This window comes from Bos mutus, chromosome 11 (assembly GCF_027580195.1).
Source record: "Bos mutus isolate GX-2022 chromosome 11, NWIPB_WYAK_1.1, whole genome shotgun sequence".
In the NCBI taxonomy this organism is placed as follows: Eukaryota; Metazoa; Chordata; class Mammalia; order Artiodactyla; family Bovidae; genus Bos; species Bos mutus.
Window position 1 is genome coordinate 84,837,996 of NC_091627.1, and position 18,869 is coordinate 84,856,864.

General features: G+C 37.5%; 1 protein-coding gene across 4 annotated transcripts in view; it reads left to right on the top strand.

Annotated features, from left to right (window-relative positions):
* The window catches only part of MAP4K3 (mitogen-activated protein kinase kinase kinase kinase 3), a 184,826-nt gene that overhangs the window by 41,468 nt on the left and 124,489 nt on the right, over positions 1-18,869 (top strand). The window lies entirely within an intron of this gene.

Sequence of the window (18,869 nt, forward strand, 5' to 3'; positions counted from 1 at the left end):
TTCAAATTTGTTAACTTATCTGAGTGCCAGTTATATCATTTATAAAATGGATTTAATAGTACTGCCTACTTTATAGGGTCATCGTGAAATAACTGAGGTTTACAAACAGAGCTCTGGCACAGTGCCTCGCGTGTAGTATGTGCTGGGTAAGCATTTATTGCTGTTTAGCATTTATTGCTGGGTGTAGTATCATCATCATTGTGTTCTGAGCCGTACTGCCATGGTTTGTGCATATACTGAAGCAGAAAGAGAACATTTTCAGGTAGGAAAACTGTAAAATTGCATAAAATGAATATCCTTCTGTAGTAGGATACTAAAAATATTCTATTGGCATGAGTTAGTATTTTATTAAAGATTCCCTCCCCCTCCCCGAAAAAAAACCCTTCTAGGGAAAAAAAATCTGATTCACCTTGTTCAAGCATCTAAGTAATTAGCCAATGTACTTTTTGAAGGTTGTAGGATATTTTGTAATCATCAAAGATTGATTATCCTTTTTGCACTCTTCTTATATTATTAACACACATGAAAGAGGTTGCTGGTTTTCATCTACATCACACTAGGAATTTTTACTAGAGTGAAAGTTGGCTGGTATCATTGAAAGAGCCTGGTATCAGCATTGCAAAACTGTTGAAGAGACAGACCATGATCTGAAATGAGTGTGTCGACAAATGTAATCCTTCTGTCAATTTCATGAGCTGTTTTTTGCCTTATAATAATTTAATATGTTTACTGTGAAATGCCAAGATTACTAACTGAAGTTGTTCAATTGTGTCCAACTCTTTGTGACCCCATTGACTGTAGCCCTCTCTCCATGGGATTTTCCAGGTGAGAATACTGGAGTGGGTTACCAATTCCTACTCATGGAGATCTTCCCCACCCAGGGATCAAACCCACGTCTTCTGCATTGGCAGGTAGATTCTTTGCCATAAGCCCCTGGGGAAGCCCATTTCTTCATATAAATCTGTGCCTTTTCGATTAGAAACCTTAGGGACATTCTCTTATGTTTCCGTGGAAAACCATGAAACTAAAATCTTTATGCTTTTATTTGGCTCTGTGTGTGATGTGGTACCACTTAAAACTTCCAGAGATTGAGAATCTGCTAGTAGTTTGGATAACTTGGCTTAAGTTGTAGATTAATTGCACCATCACTTACATATATATATATATATATAAATTGTTGTGCTTTTAAAAGTTATTATCACAACTTTGCTCTTCTATTTTTGTTCTTAATAATTTTTTTTTAATTAACAAATAAAAAAACCTGAGAGTCTCTTCCTTTCACCTTCTTCCTGTTAGCTGTATGTAACCACTGGTTACTGTGTATTTTTACTGTGTAAAAATGTGTATGCATTTTTAAAGCTTTTCTATATGTATGTGAACTGCTATCTTTATCATATTTTAAATTTATTCCATCGATTTGGTGATTTCTGTGCCAGAAAAACACTTTCCTAAATTCTCTACCTTTTTAGTATGAGAATCCCTTGGACTGCAAGGAGATCCAAACAGTCCATTCTGAAGGAGATCAGCCCTGGGATTTCTTTGGAGGGAATGATGCTAAAGCTGAAACTCCAGTACTTTGGCCAGCTCATGCGAAGAGTTAACTCATTGGAAAAGACTCTGATGCTGGGAGGGATTGGGGGCAGGAGGAGAAGGGGACGACGACAGAGGATGAGATGGCTGGATGGCATCATTGACTCGATGTATGTGAGTCTGAGTGAACTCTGGGAGTTGGTGATGGACAGGGAGGCCTGGCGATTCATGGGGTCGCAAAGAGTCGGACACGTCTGAGCAACTGAACTGAACTGAATACTTGTTACAACAATTTATCTTCTTTTTTAATTCTTTGAAAAATTTTCCTTGGTTAATCACACATTTTCACTTCCAAGTGTATTTAGAATTTGTGTAATGGGATGCCTTTAGGCTATTTGTGAGTATAAGATTTCTAGGCTCAGGTACTCTGCATTTATACAGTAAGGCTTTGATCATATCTACTCTCTGACTTATTCCCTGTGTTTGTTATCACTGGCTGTTAACTGCCTCTTACCTTTCCTATTTGCCATTCCATTTGTCTTTTAGCTGCTAACTAGTACACCCACTTGATTGGATTCTTTGCTTCTGCTTTCCAACTTTTGTGTGAAGCATCTCAGCTTCTCTAGATCTCACTGGCCAGTCAGCAAACAAACAATCATATTACATCTGGTTATGACCTTAGGCTTCTTAATTCTCTGCCCTTTCATTATTGCTGACTACTCAGAGTACACTGCAAATGCCAAACAAGCTTTTTGTTTTTTAATCATGCTTTTGGAGCTATTTCATTTGCTTAGATTTGCAGGACGTCTGTTCTAATAACCAAGATATTATTGGATAGTCATTATGGCAGTGTGTTTCTGCCCTGCACAATTTGAGATAACATACTTGTTTTGTTCCTCTTGCCCTAACTTTTCAGCTAAGTCTTTAAATGTTGTTTAGGTTGTAACAGACCAGTGTAATCAGACCAGGTTTGGAATTAACTGGTATGATTAACTACACATTGCTACTGTTGGATACCAGCTTCATGTAAATTTGTATTTCCAAAACAGATACTTTTAAAACATTTAAAAAAATTTACCTGATGATTATTTGCTTTGCATAAATGCTATCTAACTGCAGCCTGGTGTGCTGCAGTCCATGGGGTCACAAAGAGTCGGACACAACTGAGCGACTGAACTGAAGTGCTGCGACACCTGTAAAGCTCCTACTTGGTTTTAAATGCTTTCTTAAAGAAACTAGAATTACTGTTTGTTTTGTGTTTTTTTCTTTTTTCTCCTAAATTTACCTAGTATATTCCATTTAAAGCAGATTCATATAGATTTCTCAATATTTTCTCATTTTATCCAAATTTTGAGAGTTCCTTGACTGAGTTGAGACAGTGGAAAACAAAAGTCCTCACAACTATAATGAGTTTACCTCATTTATTATCTCCATTTTACAGATGAGGAAACTGTAAAAGGTTAAAGAACTCGCTCAGTGTCATACAGGCTGCTGAATGTGTTGTGTGTGTTTTCATAATAAATGATGGAGCTGGGATCCAACCTCACAGAACATACCCAGAACCACTGTGCTTTATTGCCTTTATATGTTTTTGTTTGCCGTTTAATGGATTCAGATTCCATCTGAGTCACAGGAAGGTCCCTTTCCAGCCTTTGGGAGGAGGATATATCACTGGCCAAAGGTGACAGAAGCTCACTGTCCATTTTCCTTTAGCCCTTTCAGAGCTGTGTGAGATTATCATGGGAAACCACAAGCTGTCCCACCAGAATGTGGTACCTGAAAATAACATTCATCAGTACTGGCGAGATCAGGTTCAGTTGTTGTCAGCAGTCTGGGCTTATAGCCACTGCGATGCCTGTCTCTGTTTGGTCTTGTCTTTGGCCCCATAACTACATTCTCCCTGCCTTATTCTCTGAATTGGTCTTCTTTTTTCCACAATCTGCTCTTACATTTCTTTTTCCTGTCCATCTGGCCAAGCTCTTTCATAACTTATTTGAGGATATGCTGTCTTCATACTTGGCAGCCTGTGTGAACTCAGGTCCAGTTTTATTGGAGAGGAATGGCCCTGCTCCACTATGGTCCTTCCTTTGTTGTTCGAGGACTGTCCTAGAACACCCCTGGATTGACAGTACAGCAGAAAACATAGCTGTTTATTCCTGAAAATAATTGCATTAGCAAATAAAATGTGGATCTTGTTAATTTGGGCTCTGGACAACCACAAACGGAAACATGGAATAATGTAGAATGTTAGCCATTTCTGTCCATTTTCATTAAATTACTTTAGCTCAAGCACTTATCATTCCATGCCTGCTTTAACACTGTGTCCTTAGGGGTTGTCCTGTCTTCTTTTCAGCCCGTCTTTTCAGTTTATCCTCTGAGATCACCAAAGCATGATTGAGGTAAAAACCCAGCAGTAATGGAAACAAGTGAGATGCAGTCAGAAGGATTTTGGAACAGAGGAAAAATGTGAAAAAAGTGGTATTCATATTGGTCGTTCTCCTGTATTAATAGATGGATTTTTAGTGAAAGGAGGAATAATAGTAGAACATTTTTTATATAATATGATATCAAAAAAGATGTTTGTAATATTTTTAGGAGTGCTTTGTGAAAGTATCATTTATAGATTTCATGAAGCTAAATTAGTCTGTCTTATAAATATATTTAAGCTTGTAATTTTGTGTCAGGTAAAAAGCAAATACATGTTTTAATATCACTGATTTTAGGGAAAGATATAAATCCAGCACTCAGATGCATTCATGTGTTCCAATAATTTGTTTACTTATTTCAGATCTAAACAGAATTTTAAATTTAAAAGATGCAGTTGGCTGTTGCATGCTTTTATTTAATGGATAGATCCTGATTATTATAGGTGGAAATGGTGTTCTCAAATGGATAGATGCTAGGTTTCATGACTGATGTATTTGAAGGATATATTCTTTTGTAAGGTAGAAATTCATACTTAAAAATAAATAGAAGGCTTCAAGTGAGAAAAAGATTTTACTGGGTAGACTATTTTGTCTTTTTTTCCAATCTTTTTATAATTAATCTGAACTACCAATTATCTCAATAAATAAATATTCAGTTTATTTGACATAATATTTCACCATGGTTGGATTTTTATTTTTTTCTTTTGAAATTTTAATTAGATGTATGTTCCCTTCTCTTTCATGAGATGTATTTATGAGATAAGATGATTTTAAAATGTCTCAATCTCTCATATCTTCTATATCTGTCTCTTTTGGCTGTTTTAGATCTGTCATTTGGTTTAAATTCTGTCTCTGTGTGTGCTCCAATTAGGTTTTTAATTTCAAGAATTACATTTTTTATTTCCAGAAACTCTATTAATTTCTTTTTTTCCCATCTTTCAAGTCATTTTTGTTAGCCTCTTATTTCTGGCCCATGTAGTTAATACTTTCCTTTAGTCCTGTAAACTTGTAAAGCATACTTAACTGTAATTTTATGTATCCATTAATTCCAAAATTTGAACTTCCCCACAAATTTCATTCTGTTGTTTTAAACTTTTGCTGTTCTTGTAGTTTGTTTCCTTTTGGTTTGATAATTTTGTTTTAATTTCATGTTTGGCCAGTGCTGTATTTAGGAATCTCCTGGGGCATGGATTGAAAGTGTATTTCTCTATAGAAAATTTGCTTCTCTTTCTGACAGGTGCCTTGATTACCAATGCAGAAACAGCTTAAATTCATTTCTTAGCTTGAGTTTCCTGGTCCTTGCAGTGTAAATTTATACTCAACTGAGAAAATAGGCTGTAATTATGAATTTGAATTTTCGAGGAATCCCATTCCAGTGATTCAGGCGCTTTTTTTTTTTTTTTAATTTGTTCTCTGTGTCAGTGGACAGACACCCCCTTCCTTACCTCCATGCACTGAAAGGTGTGATTTGGGGGGCATTGTTGCTTTTTTTGTGATGATCTCAATTGCAGCTTTCACTGTCAGTTCAGTTCAGTTGCTCAGTCGTGTCAGACTCTTTGCAACCCCATGAACTGCAGCACGCCAGGCCTCCCTGTCCATCACCAACTCCCGGAGTTTACTCAAACTCATGTCCCTTGAGTTGGTGATGGTGATGCCATGTCGTCCCCTTCTCCAGCCTTCAGTCTTTCCCAACATCAGGGTCTTTTCAAATGAGTCAGTTCTTCACATCAGGTGGCCAATTAAAGTCTCTAGATTCCAAGTTTAAGCTGAAGTCATGACTTTCGCTCTTGTTTACCACTCTGATTTCCTGCAGTAAATGCATTCAACAGATTTTATTTTTTTAGCAAATTACTGTTTTCTCTGTTTTTGCCTCCTGTGGATTTCTTTCCTCCTGAGTCCAGCAGTACATTTAAAAGAGTACTTGTTCTGTCTTACTTGCTATAGCTGGGTATTTATAATGGGAAGGATTTTCATATCTAGTTTTACATATTTCCAAAAGCAAAACCTCAGGTGATTTTTTTATACGCATTGGAGTTTGGAACTCTTTGGATTAGAGATGCTGCTTCTGTCGTTTCTTTAGTGGGAAGTAGGAATGAGGTTACCTGGCCCCTTATGTTTTCCCTAACTTATTGCCACTGTTAAGGTTTTATACATGTTATCAGTTCATTTGACATTGTGGTCTGCCAGTTACCATTTGAAAGTGTTATTGGTATGGAACAAGTCCAATTTGAATTCCAAATAACTTTAAAAAAATAAACTTTGAAATATAACTTGTTGCTGTTTGATTTTTATCAGTCATAGATTATTTTCTGTGTCTTTATACAGTCATTAGCTGTTAAGTGCATCTTTTTAAAAAGTTAGTATGATAGTCTCAATCTGTTTTTTGTGGTTTTTTTTTTTTTTTAAATTAACATCATACAGTCTTAGAAACTTAGATCTTTAATCACCTGATTTTAAGAAACAAAGAGACATTCAGGTTAATTCAGGAAAAGAGAGGCTGTTGAAAGCTGCATGTGATAGGGGCCTGGAAAGTTGTCAGGAACTCAGGGCAGCTTTGGAGATACGTTTCTTTCTCATGGTCTCTTATTTTTTTTTCTATGCACTTGTTCTGTTCTCTGCTCTTTGTTGTCTGTCTCCATGCTGTATCTTTTCTGTTTCTTTGTATCTTTATTTTGCCCACAGTCCTACTTGCTAAGACACTGGCACAACTTTATGGCATCATTTTCACACTGGGTTATATCGCATGCTGGTTCAAACTTCTTAGAGCTGTGATGTCTAATATGGTTGTCACTGGCCACACATGGCTTTTAAAGTCGAAGTTAAAACAATATGTAGGATCTATGTGCTGAAAATACACAATGTGTAGGATCCATATGCTGATAATGTTTTTATAAAACACTCATGAAAAACATCAAAGAAAACCTAAACAGAGAGTAATGTTCATGGACTGAAAAATTCTGAATAGTAAAGGTGTGAGTTTTCCACAAATTGATCTATAATTATCAACAATCAAGATCAGAATCCCAGCAGGATTTTTTACAGCAAATATAGACAAGGTGATTCTAAAATTTCTGTGAAAAGAGAAAGAACCTAGATAGCTAAAGGAACTTTGAAAAAAGAAAAATAAAATTGCAAGAATCACAGTGTCTCATTTTTAAGACCTAACTATAAAACTGTGGTAATCAAGATTGTGTGTAGTGTGGGTAAGGAATAGAACAAGATCAGTGGATCAATGTAGAATCCAGAAACAGAACCACACAGATAACAGCCCACTGATTTTTAACAGAGATGCAAGGCAATTCAGTGGAAGAAAGATAATAACCTTTTCAACAAATAGTATCAGAAGAGTTGGACATAAACATGCAAAAGACAAAGGAACATTGACCTAAGCTTCACAAAACAAAATTAACTTAAAAATGAACTCAAAGTATATCATAAATATAAATGTAAAACTTGTTTTTTAGAAGAAAACACAGGAGAAAATCTTTATGACTTGAGGTCCGGCGAGGTCTTACACGTGACACCAGAAGCATCATTCATAAAAGAAAACAATTGATAAACTGGATTTCATCAAAAGTAAAAAATTCTGCTCGGTGTGTTAGTTTGCTAGGTCTGCTGTAGCAAAACACCACAGATTGGGCGGCATAAAACAATTGAAATTTTATTTCCTCACAGTTGTAGAGACTAGAAGTCCAAAGTCAAGGTGTGTTGGTGTCTCCCGAGGCCTCCCCTTGGGTTGTAGGCAGCTGCCTTCTTGCTGTGTTCTCAACGTGGCCTTTTCTCTCTGCACTAACATCTGCGGGCCCTTTTCTTATAAGAAGACTAGTCCTGTTGGGTTAGAGCCCATCTGTATGAACTCATTTAACCTTGGTTACCTCCTTTAAGGCCTTGTCTCCAAATACACTTACATTCTAAGGTATTATGAATTAGAACTTCAACATCCAGATTTTGGGAGCACACAGTCCATTGTTGTTCAGTCGCTCAGTCATGTCCGACTCTTGCGACCCCGTGGACTGCAGCACAGTAGGCTTCCCTGCCCTTCACTGTCTTCCAGAGTTTGCTCAAACTCTTGTCCATTGAGTCAGTGATGCCATCCAACCATCTCATCTTCTGTCGCCCCCTTCTCTAGCCCTCAATCTTTGCCAGCACCAGGGTCTTTTCTAGTGAGTTGGCTCTTTGCATCAGGTGGTCAAAGTATTGGAGCTGCAACTTCAGCATCAGTCCTTCCAGTGACTATTCAGGGTTGATTTCCATTAGGATTGACTGATTTGATCTCCTTGCCATCCAAGAGACTCTCAAGAGCCTTCTCCAGCACCACAGTTCGAAAGCATCAGTTCAGTCCATAATGCTTTGCAAAAGACACTGTTAAGAGAAAAGGCAAGCTAAGACTGGGAGGAAATATTTACAAATCATAGTGCTTGCAAAAGAACTTGTTTCTAGAATATATTAAAAAAAACTTTCAAAGCTCAACAGTAAGAAAATAAACATCCCAATTAAAACATGGGCAAAAGATAGAAGACCTTTCACCAAAGGGTGGCAAATAAGCAGTGGAATAGATGTTCAACATCATTAGCCTCTAGGAAAATGAAGACTAAAACCACTGTGATTATATACCTGTTGGAAATGGCTAAAAAGTACAATTCCAGTTTCTGACAAGGAAGTTCTGGAAGAGCTGGAGCTCTCATACATCGCTGCTGGAAATGAACAGTGGTACATCCACTGAAGAACAGAATTGGCAGATTCTTTAAAAATTAAACATATATCTACTGTATCCCTCTCCAAGATATTCTTATAACCTGTGCATTGGGTTTATAGCAACTCTATGTATATTTACCAAAAACTAAAAATAGCTGATAGCTTCAACTGGTAGTGAATAAACTGGGGTATATCCATACAGTGGAATACTACTTAACAATGAAAAAGGAACTAATGATATATGGAGCAACTTGGTGAAAGAAGATAAGTCTCAGAAATTTACATGATGATTTAATTTACGTGAAATTCTTAAAAAGGTAAAACTGTAGTGGCAAAGAACAGCCAGTGGTTGCCAGAGGTAAAGGTAAGGGGAGAATGTAACTTTCTAGGGAGTTTTTGAAGTAATGGAACTTTTCTGTTTCCAGATGATAGTTAACTCACTTTATGCAAATCTATACATGTGTTAAAATTACTAGAACTGTATTTTTTAAAGTTGATTTTTTTCCCAATTAAAGCTAACTGAGTCCTAAGGATGAAATGTTCAGCATGGTGACTATAGTTAACAATACTGTATTGATACTAAGAGAACAGATCTTAAAAGTTCTCATCACAAGAGAAAAAAATGTGTAACTAGGTATGGTGATGGATGTCAACTAAACTTGTGATCATTTAGTAATACATATATCAAATCATTATTTTATACACCTGAAATGAATACAATGTTATATGTCAATTATATCTCAATTAAATATTTAAATATCTGAACAGTTTGAGAGCCTTTCAAATTTAAATATCTTATTGCATATCAAATAATTAAATAAAATTCAGTTCTTCAGACAACCAGCCATGTCTTGGTTTGCCAGTAGCTTTATGTGGCATGGGGCTACAGTAAATGGACAGTGCGTGTAGAACCTTTCCCTTAACACAAAACATTCTATTGGACAGTATTGTTTCAGAGTGGGAGTCAGCGGGTTTTTTCTGTAAAGGGCCAGGTAGTAAATACTTCAGGGGTTCTAGGCCATATGGTCTCTATCTCAGCTACTCAGCTCTTACATTGTGTTGTGAAAGCAGCCACAGATGATACTTAACCCAATGAACACGTTCCTGTACAACTTCATTTACAAAAACAGTCATGCTTGCTGACCCCTGTTTTCAATAATCCGATCAGCCTATCTCCTTTTTCATGTTGGCTCAGGTCGCGAAGGTAGAGTGACCTTATAGTTTACTGTCCAAGTTAAATAAAATTTTAATTATAAATTTGAGAGTGAAAGTGGGCCCTATTAGTAATTCTGCTAGGACAATCGGCATAACCTATTCCTGGGCAAACCAGGAATGTCTGTCACCCTGGCTATCAGTCTTCCTATAGAATTGGCTGCCCTTGTAGTAGGCTCCTACCTAGTCTGAGTAACTGAGGAAAAGCAAACAAAACTCTTCCTTCAACAGGAGCTTTGGGTTAACCATTTCCCTCTGAAAGGGAGCATTTATATGGGAAGGAGCATTTATATGAGAGACACCCTGAGGTTTTGCCTGCCCAGTGCGCTCAAAATAGCCTCTGTTTTCTGTCCCTGTGCCTTTGCTCATACTTTTCTTGCTGTGCCCTCTTTCCTATCCTGCTTCTGTGTTTGTTGTAATCCAGCCCGTCTGTCAAACCTCTGCTTAAATGGTACCTCCTTCATAAAGCCATCCCTGTAACACCCCTTCCAGACTTAGAAGTTGGTATTTATATTTTAGAAAATTCACAAGGCATGGTGCCTTAAGCCAGGTCCCCAGACCTGGCTGAGTATCAGAAGCACCTCAGTAGCTTTAAATACAGATTCCTGTCTTGTCCTAAACCTGTTGGTTCAGAAATCAGTGGCAGCGTTTTTTGTTGTTTTTCAGCTCCTCATATGATCCTTGTATAACCAGCCAACTGGTTTAGTATTTGGAATCTGTTAATTTAGACTTAAATTATTTGATGCAAACACCTTACTTTTAGAATTAGAAGGAAACTTCGAAAGAGTCTCTTTTTTCTCCTCTTATTTTTAGATTGAGGGCAGAAGACACGGGGAAATTACTAACTCAGATCCTATTGCTTGTTACTGGCAGAGCCAGCACTAAACTTTGCATTTCTTCACTCCCATCTTGGAACCTTTCTTTATATATGTTCACATTGGACAGCCCCTTCTGAACAGTAAGCTTTGAATATAGACGGTGTTGGGTATATAGTAGATGATCAGGTTTGTTACTGACAGTTATCTAACTCACTTTATATAGTGTGTAGCATGTTTTTGCCACTAATAGTTCAGTCTAGATTTTGTTTACTCCCATTGTCACAGTCAAGGAATACTTTTCCGATAGTTAGAGATAACTTAGTAGTCAGTATGAAATCGTCTCACAGAAACCTTTTCCCAAACCAGTGCTAGAATTGAACCAATTCAGTGAACCAAACTGAATTCCAGGACAGCTTAGAAATGGTTTCCAAGAGCTCCTCTAATCTGAGATCAGCTCTAGATCTGCAGGATTTTCCAAACCAAACTCACTCCTGTATGAGAATGGTTACCCAGGATATCTGGGAGTGTGTGTGGGGGGTGCCTGACTTGAACTGGGGTCAGGAAGGGTTTGTAGGCAGTGATAATAACCTAAAGTGAGCTTTAAAAGATGTCTAGGAGTTAGGCTAGGGGAGGGAGTTTACGGAAAGTGTTTGTCTAAGCAGTAAGTGCTAGAGGGTAAGTGTGGCTAGCACTGGGGTTGGGCAGTTGTTTAGTTTGGCTACAGCATAAAGCGCCAAGTAAGGACCAACTGGAAATACAGACAGGTAGTAAACAGTTTTATAGATAAAATGTTGTACTTCACAGCTGGCTGTCCATGTGCAAAGGAGTGAAATTTGAGCCCTGCCAGACATCACAGAAAAAGTCATAGACCTAAATGGAAATGGGTCATAGACTTAAATGGAAAAGCTAAACTATAAAACTCTTTAGAAGAAAAAATAGAGAAAAAAAATCTTTGTGACCTTGGTTTCCAGGCAGTCGTTTCTCAGCTATAATACCAAAAACATAAGCAACTAAAAGTAGATAAAGTTTGACTTAACAAAATTAAAAAATTTTTTGCTTCAAAGAACACCATCAAGAAATGAAGACAACTCAAGAGTGGGATTAAATATTTACAGGTCATGTAACTAATAAGAGACTTACATCAGGATATATAAAAAATGCTCACAAGTCAGCAGTAAAAGTACGACACAATTAAAAATGGGCAAAGAATTAGATACACATTTTTTCAAAGACACTATTCAAATGACAAACAGGCATATGAAAAGATGCTTAAGATTGTTAGTCATTAGTAAGTTACTAGACCACAAAGAGATACCACTTCACGTCAACGAGGAAAACTAAAGGTAAAAAGCCAGGTAATAATATATATCGGCTTGGCTGTAGAGAAATTGGAACCCTCATACATTGCTGGCAATCATATAAAGTGGTGCAGCCACTTTGGAAAACAGTCTGACAGTTCTTGAGGAAGCTAAACAGAGGTTGCCATGTGACTCAGCGATTCCACTCTTAGCTCTCTATCCAAGAGAACTGAAAGCATAGATCCACACAGGGTTCATAAAAGCATTATTCATAATAGCCCAAATGGAAACAGCCCACACATCCTTCAACTGGTAAAAGGATAAACAAATGGGGAATTTTCATTCAATGAAATATTATTCAGCAACAAAAAGAATAAAGTCCTGATATGCTGCAACATAGATGAACCTGGAAAGCTTATGCTCAGTAAAAGAAGCCAGTCACAAGGGACCAGAGTTTGTACGATCATATTTGTGTGAAATATCCAGAATAGTCAAATCCATAGAGACAGAAAGTAGAGTATTAGTTGTCAGGGATCGGGAGGGGGAGGAATGGAGAGTGACTGCTAATGGGTCTTAGGGTTTCTTTCTGGGTTGATAAAAATGTTTCAAAATTAGATAGGAATGATGGTTACATAACTATGTGCATATACTAAAAATGACTGAATTGTACACATTAAGGGTGAACTTTTTGGTATGTGAATTGTATCACAGTAAAGCTGTTATAAAATGCTATATTTAGTAAATACTTTAAATTTTCTGGTAAGGAATTTGGATCATGTCTTTCAAACAATAGTGTGTACTCCAGAAGAGTTTTGAACTCAAAAACAACTGATCTGAGCATTACTTTCAGAACATGTGAGAAAGGTGGACATATCAATGCTGTGGCAGAAGACTAGGTCTAGAAGCTGAGAATATTTATCCTCAGTTTTCTTCCCTGGGCAGATCTGTAAAGTTCATGTTCAATTCAGTTCAGTTCAGTCGCTCAGTCATGTCCGACTCTTTGCAACTCCATGGACCGCAGCATGCCGGGCCTCCCTGTCCATCACTAGCTCCCGGAGTTTACCCAAACTCATGCCCATTGAGTTGGTGATGCCATCCAAACATCTCATCCTCTGTCGTCCCCTTCTCCTGCGTTTAGTCTTTCCCAGCATCAGGGTCTTTTCAAATGAGTCAGCACTTTGCATCAGAGGCCAAAGTATTGGAGTTTCAGCTTCAACATCAGTCCTTCCAATGAACACCCAGGACGGATCTCCTTTAGAATGGACTGGTTGGATCTCCTTGCAGTCCAAGAGTCTTCTCCAACACCACAGCTCAGAAACATCAATTCTTCGGCCCTCAGCTTTCTTCACAGTCCAGCTCTCACATCCATAGATGACTACTGGAAAAACCATAACCTTGACTAGATGGACCTTTGTTGACAAAGTAATGTCTGTGCTTTTCAATATGCTGTCTAGGTTGTTCATAACTTTTCTTTCAAGGAGTTAGCGTCTTTTAATTTCATGGCTGCAATCACCATCTGCAGTGATTTTGGAGCCCGAAAAAATAAAGTCAGCCACTGTTTCCCCATCTATTTGCCATGAAGTGATGGGACTGGATGCCATGATCTTTGTTTTCTGAATGTTGAGCTTTAAGCCAACTTTTTTACTCTCCTCTTTCACTTTCATCAAGAGGCTCTTTAGTTCTTCACTCTTCTGCCATAAGGGTGGTGTCATCTGCATATCTGAGGTTATTGATATTTCTCCTGGCAGTCTTGATTCCAGCTTGTGCTTCATCCAGCCCAGCGTTTCTCTTGATGTACTCTGCATATAAGTTAAATAACCAGGGTGACAATATACAGCCTTGATGTACTCCTTTTCCTATATTGAACCAGTCTGTTGTTCCATGTCCAGTTCTAACTGTTGCTTCCTGACCTGCATACAGATTTCTCAAGAAGCAGACCAGTTGGTCTGGTATTCCCATCTCTTAAGAATTTTCCATAGTTTATTGTGATCCACACAGTCAAAAGCTTTGGCATAATCAATAAAGCAGAAATAGATATTTTTCTGGACCTCTCTTGCTTTTTTGATGACCCAGCAGATGTTGGCAATTTGATCTCTGGTTCCTCTACCTTTTCTAAATCCAGCGTGAACATTGGAAGTTCATGGTTCACGTATTGCTGAAGCCTGGCTTGGAGAATTTTGAGCATTACTCTTCTAGTGTGTGAGATGAGTGCAATTGTGTGGTAGTTTGAGCATTCTTTGGCATTGCCTTTCTTTGGGATTGGAATGAAAACTGACCTTTTCCAGTCCTGTGGCCACTGCTGAGTTTTCCAAATTTGCTGGCATATTGAGTGCAGCACTTTCACAGCATCATCTATCAGGATTTGAAATAGCTCAACTAGAATTCCATCACCTCCACTAGCTTTGTTTGTAGTGATGCTTCCTAAGGCCCACTTGACTTCACATTCCAGGATGTCTGGCTCTAGGTCAGTGATCACACCATCATGATTATCTGGGTCGTGAAGATCTTTTTTGTACAGTTCTTCTGTGTATTCTTGCCACCTCTTCTTAATATCTTCTGCTTCTGTTAGGTCCCTACCATTTCTGTCCTTTATTGAGCCCATCTTTGCATGAAATGTTCCCCTGGTATCTCTAATTTTCTTGAAGAGATCTCTAGTCTTTCCCATTCTATTGTTTTCTTCTATTTTTTTGCACTGATCACTCAGGAAGGCTTTCTTTTCTCTCCTTGCTATTCTTTGGAACTCTGCATTCAAATAGGTATATCTTTCATTTTCTCCTTTGCTTTTCACTTCTCTTCTTTTCAGAGCTATTTGTAAGGCCTCCTCATGTTACTGATAGTGAATTAGAAATTTTTTAACTATATGCTTTATTATAATTATAAATATTTACCTTGTTTTCATTTTTCTGTAATCAATTTTTCTAGGTGATTGAAAAAAGAATAGCAGGTACAGAGCATTAGAGTTGGTATTTTAAAATTTACTTATGTGTAATCTTGGCTGCTGTAAATTTAGAAACAGCAAAATATGACTTACTTTAGCCAGAAGACCCAAGATTCTTGATGAATCATAATGTTAAACACCTTTCATGAATAAACCCAAGGACTATGATGTGGTAAAGATCAGAAATTCAGGTTTCCTGAGGATTTTTTCTTCCCTTTTTTGTGAATTATCTTATTTCTGTCAAATAAGTTACATATTAGAAAATATTCAGAAGGCAAAAAGAACAGTAATCATTAGCTGTCTTCTTTTCTTATTGACTCTGAAGAACCATAATTTAAAAACTTGTTACCCTTTAGAAAATCCTAATTTAAATTTTGAAAAATAGTATTCATAAGTCAAGCCTATAGTAAATAATTGACTCTCGTAAAGTACTTACCTGTAGTTTACTGTCGTAGTTTTCCTGTTAAATGTGTGCTGTGTTAACTATTAATGAATCTATTTTTAGAAGAGTACATTGTGTGCTGCAGCCATTTTGGACCCTTGTGTAACCTGTGTTGTCAGTGGAAGTGTGCCCTCTTGCGGTCAGTTGGAAACAGAATTTCAGTTGTAAAAATAGTCACCCGAGCTTTCTTTGAGGGACTTCCCTGGTGGCTCAGATGGTAAAGCGTCTGTCTACAATCTGGGAGACCTGGGTTCGATCCCTGGGTCGGGAAGATTCCCTGGAGAAGGAAATGGCACCCCACTCCAGTACTCTTGCCTAGAAAATCCAATGGACAGAGGAGCCTGGTGCAGGCTACTGCCCATGGGGTCGCAAAGAGTCGGACATGACTGAGCGACTTCACTTCACTTTAGCTTTCTCTGAGTTCATATTTTCTTTTGCTCGTTCGTTTGGAATTACCCAGACTCTGAATTTATTTTTCAATAATCAGAAAATAAAACTATTTCAAGATTTTTAAATGGAGAATTGAGAATTAGAGAGGGGTGTCTTATTTTATTGGAGAAGTGCTTAAAAAAGATGCGGATTAGAGGACAGAGTGTCAAGAAGTCTAACAGAGAAGAGGTATCACAACGTGAGGAAAGGCAAGGTGTTCTGATAGTGTTTGAGAAGATTTATGACTAACGGTGCTGTGATATAATGAATATTTTGCACTCTGCTCCATCCTCTTTACAAAATGCTCCCAGAATGACACTCTGATTTTATTTCTATTCCATTTATATATATACGTCTTCTTATCCTGGTGAAAGCGATAAATACTTCTGTGACACTATTGGAAATGTCTGTTTCATGTAGTGGAAATTAAGTTAATTTGAGTAAATGTTCAAATCTGTTTTGAACTGCTTGTAGTTCAAAAACTTACTGCTGAGTTCAAAACTTACTACTCTTTAGTAAGTTGGCATCATAAGTGTTCATGAGTTATGGAGATTTTTTTCAAAAGGAATGAACTTCCCTTGAAATTTTAATTTTAATTCTTTGTAATTTGTATTTTTAATACCTTTGTTGTTCTTTGAGTTTAAAGGTTAAATTTTTATTTATATGTTTTAGCAGTGACTGTGTCCCGTATATATCTTCTTAGAAACTGATTTTTTTTTTAATGCCCCAATACTCTTAGAAGGATTCACTGTTAATATTGTTATCATCCCTTATGGGTGATTCACTGAGCTTTCAGTTCAATTCAGTTCAGTCGCTCAGTCGTGTCCGACTCTTTGTAACCCCATGAATTGCAGCACACCAGGCCTCCCTGTCCATCACCAACTCCCGAAGTTCACTCTAACTCATGTCCATTGAGTCAGTGATGCCATCCAGCCATCTCATCCTGTGTCTTCCCATTCTCCTCCTGCCCCCAATCCCTCCCAGCATCAGAGTCTTTTCCAATGAGTCAACTCTTCGCATGAGGTGGCCAAAGTACTGGAGTTTCAGCTTTAGCATCATTCCTTCCAAAGAAATCCCAGGACTGATCTCCTTTAGAATGGAGTGGTTGGATCTCCTTGCAGTCCAAGGGACTCTCAAGAGTCTTCTCCAACACCACAGTTCAAAAGCATCAATTCTCCGGCTCTCAGCTTTCTTCACAGTCCAACTCTCACATCCATACATGACCACAGGAAAAACCATAGCCTTGACTAGACGGACCTTTGTTGGCAAAGTAATGTCTCTGCTTTTGAATATGCTGTCTAGGTTGGTCATAACTTTCCTTCCAAGGAGTAAGTGTCTTTTAATTTCATGGCTGCAGTCACCATCTGCAGTGATTTTGGAGCCTAAAAAAATAAAGTTTGACACTGTTTACACTGTTTCCCCATCTATTTCCCATGAAGTGATGGGACCAGATGCCATGATCTTCGTTTTCTGAATGTTGAGCTTTAAGCCAACTTTTTCATGCTCCTCTTTCACTTTCATCAAGAGGCTTTTGAGTTCCTCTTCACTTTCTGCCATAAGGGTGGTGTCATCTGTATATCTGAGGTTATTGATATTTCTCCCGGCAATCTTGATTCCACTTGTGCTTCTTCCAGCCCAGCGTTTCTCATGATGTGCTCTGCATAGAAGTTAAATAAGCAGGGTGACAATATACAGCCTTGGCATATTCCTTTTCCTATTTGGAACCAGTCTGTTGTTCCATGTCTAGTTCTAACTATTGTTTCCTGACCTGCATATAGGTTTCTCAAAAGGCAGATCAGGTGGTCTGGTATTCCCATCTGTTTCAGGATTTCCCACAGTTTATTGTGATCCATACAGTCAAAGGCTTTGGCATAATCAGTAAAGCAGAAATAGATGCTTTTCTGGAACTCTCTTGCTTTTTTCATGATCCAGCGGATGTTGGCAATTTGATCTCTGGTTCCTCTGCCTTTTCTAAAACCAGCTTGAACATCAGGAAGTTCACGGTTCACATATTGCTGAAGCCTGGCTTGGAGAATTTTGAGCATTACTTTACTAGCGTGTGAGATGAGTGCAATTTTGTGGTAGTTTGAGCATTCTTTGGCATTGCCTTTCTTTGGGATTGGAATGAAAACTGACCTTTCCCAGTCCTGCGGCCACTGCTGAGTTTTCCAAATTTGCTGGCATATTGAGTGCATCACTTTCACAGCATCATACCAGTCCACTAATAAGAAGTGTTACAACTAAGAATAATTCTCATGACTTGAATGAATTTTTCAGTGTTGAGTGAATTGCATATATTGGTCTTCATTAGTTGATACAAAAATCAATTTGTTTCAGTTCATAGTTTAAAATATTTTTAAAATTTTTATTCAATTATAAAACATTTTAAATTTACAAAAATAACTACCATTTTTATACAAATTGAAAAGATGATTTCTGCTTACTTACATGTAATTACACTTGTAAACACTGGCAATCTAATATTATGGGTTGATTTTTTTAAATAGTTTTTACTTTTAATATGTGGCTTGTAAAATGTATTTGGTTTGTATTGAATTGATTTCTTTATACTATCAGATGTGTTTAAACAGATATGAGGAGCTTGTTTTTACAGTTATATAAAGGTATATGATTTTCATAAAGTTTTTTTAGGTTAAAAGTTTAAAGCAAGTTAATTCAGAATTCTTTGAATGAAACAGGACAGTGAAAAAATTGGCTTAAAATTCAACATTCAGAAAACTAAGATCATGGCATCTGGTCCCATCACTTCATGGCAAATATATGAGGAAGCAATGGAAAGAGTTAGAGACTATATTTTGGGGGCTCCAAAATCACTGCAGATGGTGACTACAGCCATGAAATTAAAAGACGCTTGCTCCTTGGAAGAGAAGCCATGACCAACCTAGACAGCATATTGAAAAGCAGAGACATTACTTTGCCAACAAAGGTCCATCTAGTCAAAGTTATGGTTTTTCAAGTAGTCATGTATGGATGTGAGAGTTGGACTATAAAGAAAGCTGAGCACCAAAGAATTGATGCTTTAGAACTGTGGTGTTGGAGAAGACTCTTGAGAGTCCCTTG